Raw genomic sequence first — 6525 nt, forward strand, 5'->3', positions numbered from 1 at the left:
CATATACCTATTTACACAATACAATTACACTTCAAGAAACATATTACACATAGATTCACTACACATGGAATATAGGAGGAAATTCATTGCTAAAACATTTTTTTTAATTCAAGAATATAAATAGTCTCACTTGGTAAAACAAACTGAATGTAAACCCATCTCACATATGCATTCAACAGAATACCAGTTGAAATAAAAAATTAAGTTTATATAAATATAATAACAATGTTTTTATGCCATCACCATCAATTCAATAATCCAACAAACTCAGGTCAAATATATTGTACAGATTTAAGATGAATACACTGCAATTTAAGTTGAAAGAAAACCAGAAAAGTCTTACTTTTTGTAGTAACATAAAGCCCTGAGAACCTCAGAGATCTTCCCCACCAATCGTATTTAAAGTTTTTAAATAACTTAACATTTTGTGCATTTTTAGCATGCAAATGTTATGAAAATCTAATTATTTTACTAATTCTACCTGACTAAATTATATGATTTTTTTTTTACACAAAAGAACAGTTAAGACATATTGCACAATCAAGTTACTCCTATTTACAGTGTTTGGAATTAACAATGACAATGAATAGATGGCAGAAGTGCAGCTCAACAAGGAAAGTCACTGTGAAACAATACACATACACATGGCATTCATTTCCAAAGTTATAACCAAGGTTTTGTTCATCTTTTATATCCGCAAGAACAGATGAATTTACTGCTTTCCCAGTCAATAATTAATTAGCTCTGTTAGAGAAGAATATTTAGTGATATGTTTTCTCTCAAAAACAAGTTGAAAATTGTTGATCACCAGATCATATTTAATGATTGTGTTAAATTATTATTTATAATGCCTGTCATATATAAACCAGAATTTGTTTATGTGGCTTTTAAACTACACAGAACAAATGTAAGCAGAGCTGATTCAGTAGCATAAGAACCGTTTTCAAACCTTTCTGCCAAACTTAAATATTTTGTCTTTTGTTTCGTAAGCTTGAAGCATGATTGAAATTTTTGTGCTTTGAATTTTAAGTGATATCATTGAATATCTGATAATAAAACAATTCTGTTACTAATTACACACACACACACACACATGTACAATCTCTTTCATCATATGTTTAAAACTATGTATTTAGTAAAAACTGTGATAAAATAAATTTAGTACTAAAATATGTATAGTCAAATCACATACAATCTCTTTCATCATATTTTTAAAAACTATGTATTTAGTAAAAATTATAAAATATATTTAGTACTAAAATATGTATAGTCAAATAATCATTTTTCCTTACCTTTAAAAATAATGTACAAACAATTATTAGACTTTGTAAGAATTCATGTCTTCATACATAAAACTTTTGAAAAGTTAAAATTCACCAGCTGATAAAATGCCTAGAGCATTCAGTTAGAAATGTATTTTATTTTTATATAATTATTTTATACATAAATGAAACTATACCTGTCACTAACCAGAAATTTCTGACCAATGGCAGATTGCCCCTTATGGAAAGTGAAATGGAACAAAAACAACTTAATGATTCCCTTGACTACATGTTTTAAATTGCAACACTGTTCTGCAATAAAATTAATGCATTTATTAAACCTTAATACATAATTAAATTGTTTTTCTACAAATTACTGAACCTGTTCTGAATTTCGGGAATGAAAGAAAAAATTATGCATAAACCTTTAATATTTTAATTATTTCTTTATTCAGCAAAATTCTATATACAATATTATTTCTTATTGGATACACTAAGTTGTGACTGACAAAATTAATATATATATATATTCAAAAACTATGACCCACATTATTTATTTTTAAACTTATGGCTTGCATAAACTTCTTAAAGTATTCAATACTACATTATGTCCCATTTTTGAGAATATATATATATATTTCACTGTTATTTATCCTATTCAGAAATAGTACTAACATAGTTCTTACAAAGACACAAATAAGTTAGATTTTTTTACTTCTGGCTGCATGATATAGATATATAAAATAAATTAGAAAAATTAAATGTTTGTGTACAGATTTGAATTGTTGGAAGTAAAATCTAATAGCAACATTAAAAAGTGTTTAATCTGAGACATGAAAATTTTATCCATCCAATAATGGATAGTTATATTTGTAAGAAAATGCAATGACAATTGTTGAGAGGAATAAAACAATAATTCAACTGCTTCTTCCTTTTCTTGCTACTTTTATATTTTTCTATTATCTTATTACTAATAAAAGTTGCCTTTGCACTTACTTCAATTACAACAAAGTATACATAACAGATGAGTAAAATATCAAATTCACAATAAAACTGGCAGAAAATGATAATGAATGCAACATACTTAGGCTGAATTTAACACACACTGCGACAAGACGGCACAGTTCAAGTACTCTGTAAGCTTGAATAGTTTGAAATTTTAAAAATCATTTAGATCAATTGAGTTGACTTGACCTAGCAAGATTTTGAAATTACAAAATATTTGATATTTTTGTAAAAATGCAAGGAAGTAATTAATTTATGATTGTAGAGGGAAAAGACCATTGTAATATATGGACTGATCTTGTTATAATACCGCTTGGCAACAACTAGAATAACTTTAAAACACATCTGATCAATACACAATGTAAAGAACAAGCTTCTTTGTTAGTCAATTAAGCATTGTCTTCCTTTGCAGTAAATATTGTCACAGACAAGAAGATAAATAATATTTTGCTTAATACCTTCAGTGTCACTTCAACTATAATAAAAATAAAGAATTCATATTCAAACAAACAATCTCAAGAGATATAGTTCCCTTGAGATTTTATTTTCTATTCCTTACATCTTATAATGGAAACTGTATTAGACCACATATAAATGTCCACAACATTACTTTACCATCTATATGTATAATAGCCAAATGTACATCTGTCTGTCATGCACTGTATCATCTGTATAGTTAATTGTAGAAAAAAAATTATATATCAAAATACATATTTTCAAGAGTACATTACAGGAAAATTATTCTTTTCTTGCAATTCCTAAAATTTCTTACTGATATCAACATTGATCTGTCATTTTGAATGCTCAACTTGAGAAAAAACTTATTAAAGGCAAGAATGTTTGTCTTTGTGAGGAAATTTCACAAATGAATGAGGCTTCCTTCGTCGACTGACTCAAAGAAATATTTAGAAGATAGGAGTATGAATGAAGAAAACACATAAAGAGAAAAACATGTTTGAGTAAATATTTCTTGTTGTTTGGCTTATATTTATTTTGTTATGTTGGTATTATTTACATACATAATTTTATTATACCATGCTGAATAAATTCATTTGAATTTAACTGAATATCTCCCCTCGACACTTCTTATACATATAACAACTGTTAAAAAGCACTTACTTTTGTAGCAGCCTTAAAGTTTTCTTGAACTCAGTAAAATGACAAGGAATGGTGGCATCCAGTAGAAAAACCTCTGGCAGCTACTTAGTAAAGCTGAATGCACCAATTGCATGAAATACCAAATAATTGTACCAACAATGCTTAAAAACAAATGCAACGCAATTTTCATTCTTGAAATAATACATGGAATGACAAAAAACAGTTGTTAATGGCACACTAGACAATCATATTGCATATACGCTCTGATCCAAGGGGTTTAGTTGATCCACATACTTTATATTTAATCATCACAATGTTACAAAATTAAACTATACCTGATGATGAATAACAATATCAAGCAATAATTCTAACTATATCACAAAAACTAACCTGTTTTCAAGATCAAGGAAGGCTTTTGAATCAGAAATGGCTTTTGAGCACTGGGGAGAATTTAAAGAAACCTTGACTAATTTGTACCCAGCACTATTAAATGACATAGAATTGGCTAAAGAACTCTAGTAGGAAGTACTACTATAATGTAGAGGAACCATTTGAGACATTTATTTGGAACATAGTAAAAACTTGTATATTATAGAACCCTGAAGCTACAGAGAGAAATTGTGAAATGCATAATATCACAATTACACATTTCTTTACGAGAACACTTGGAATGCCACTTTGTTGCAGCTATTGCTGATGTGCTAAAATTTACAAAACAATATGAGCATCAGCAGGAGAATAAACAAGAAGTTTCTAATAGTAAAGTTATTTATGTTGGTACCTAATCTTAGCCAGGAATGGGTTTACTAACTGTTTTTGGTAAGTGATAAAATTTGTAGTTGTTTGAAGTTTTATTTTGAATTTCTGTTATATTTTAATGAATTGTTTTTGTTTGATCCTGGTTGTATATGATAGTGGCATTTTGTTTCAGTCCATTACAAATATAACACAACCTAGTCATGCAACTTATAATCCACTTCAATATATTTTTCATACACAGTGTTGCAATATCTCAACAGTGTACTGTTATATTATACACACACACATATACTACATATTATGCTCAATTCCCTTTCACCAGTATCTACATGACTGTAACAGACTAAAACAAAATGCTGCTACAACCAGGGTCAAATAAAAACACTTTATTAAAATATAACAACAGAAATTCAAAATAAAACTTTCAAACAACTAGAATACAAATTTTATCACTGGCAAAAAACTGTTAGTAATCCCATACTTGGACAGGACTAGAAACAAACATTAATAAACAATAAAACATAAATCTCAATGTTATTAATTTCAATAAATATATCTGTATGTCACTACTAGGGGAAGCTCGTGTCAGTTTCATTATACATACATATTCAAAATCAACCTTTTCTAGCTAGAAGGTGATTTAGAACTTTAATATAACTAAATATTCATAGTTGAACTAATCAACAGAAGGAAAATAAATGAATGGTAAACAAAATCATAACAAAAAAGGTAGAATGTGCTATCTCACAGACAATACATAAAACTCTTGTTACAAAATTCTGAACTTTGTAACAAGAATTTATACAGACAGTATACAATATTCATGACTTAATTCAATCAATAATTCCTTGTTCAAAGTGGCCTTAGTTCCTAGTATTTAAAATCCCTTGTATTGGACAAAAACATTATTTAAAGTATCTAAGTACTTGTCTATGCATAATCATTTCTAACATAACTAAAACAGCTACAACATTTAATTCAGCATTGTTAGAAGATTTTCACATATATATATATATGTAGATATATATCCATTTAAATTGCCATTTTTATAAGCTTAGCCTCCTTCACTCGCCTGGATTCCTACATAAAGCTGACTTTTTATTCTTCAACACTACAATATGTCTTATTAAATAACAAATATGTTAATGAATAATTTTCCCAACTAAATATAAAATTTTATTTGAGTGTGAGAAACCTCTTTAATCTCATAATGCAAAACAGTTAACAGTGCCATTTTTCAGTTTTTATTAACAATGCAAGCTACAATTTTTCACAACCAACATATATAATATATATGGTTTATACATGCACCTTGGAATATTTTTGCATTTAAAATATCTAAGAGAAAATTAAGACGTAAATGTAAATATGTAAAAAATTTCAAGAGTCAGTATCTCAGAAATAAATATATGCAGCCATTCTTAATGTACTGCTTCAGTCAATATAAATCACTTACAAATTGTAAAAATTATACCACTCAATTGAGTAAAAGCTGGATGAATATCTATGACCTGTGTCTTGAGGTGTTCCAACTTACAGTCCTTATCAACTGTGTGGAGTTGATGTCTTTGTGTTCTTGGACATTTTTTGTAAGTGCCATCTGCAACAAACAACAAAAATTAAAGCCTATTGATTAAAAAAATATGTCTGGACTAAAATATCTTGTGTGCAGCAAGAACATCATGTTTCAACAACATACATGGAAGAATTTTACAAGTTAAAAATCCTAATTCGATGTACTTACAAACATTTGAAGTTGAAAGTGTCTACTAATAATTATTGATTTTTACATGTGTGATTAAAATATAATAACAATAAAACATATGTGTACTCTTCCCATTAAAAACAGTATCATTTTGCAGCCTGGTTGGAAATATTATCAGATTACTGAAAACTTCTCAATTCTCATTATTTTCTTCTCATTTTCAGTTCTCTATATGATTTTATTTTGTTACTGTGGCATTTACGCATTATGTTTTGTTTTAAAAGAGACTGAACAGATTACAGGGTTGAATGTTTAAGGAGAGTATAACAGATTGCCCTAAGAAACAGCCTGAATAATACCAATAGCATACCACCTTTCAACACATTATCCAAAATATAAAACTTACTATATTGCTACATTTTTATATGTTTTTTGCTAAACAAATTTCAAAGTTTCATATTTCAGCTTTCATCTGCAGTGTATCCTGAAATATTGAATAAATGGGTAAATAAGATATTTAGATCTACTTAAACTTAAAAGCTTATTATTTATGATATTATTACAGTTACAATTTAAAACCAATTTCTTATATGTATTTTACATGTTCATTTATTCTTTTTCTAATAATTTTACATAAATAAGCAGTTCTTAATATTCTCAAGTCAGCTTATAAAAAAATATTAAATGTTTATATTA

General features: G+C 27.7%; 1 protein-coding gene across 1 annotated transcript in view; it reads right to left on the reverse strand.

Moving 5' to 3' along the window:
- Positions 1-5723, reverse strand: part of LOC106459457 — an 83995-nt gene extending 78272 nt beyond the window's left edge. The window contains exon 1 of the mRNA XM_013919079.2: positions 5581-5723. The gene's annotated coding sequence lies outside the window, so the exon portion shown is untranslated. The remainder of the gene's footprint in view (positions 1-5580) is intronic.
- Between the last annotated feature and the right edge of the window lie 802 nt (positions 5724-6525).

Source organism: Limulus polyphemus, unplaced genomic scaffold, assembly GCF_000517525.1.
Source record: "Limulus polyphemus unplaced genomic scaffold, Limulus_polyphemus-2.1.2 Scaffold611, whole genome shotgun sequence".
Taxonomy (NCBI): Eukaryota; Metazoa; Arthropoda; class Merostomata; order Xiphosura; family Limulidae; genus Limulus; species Limulus polyphemus.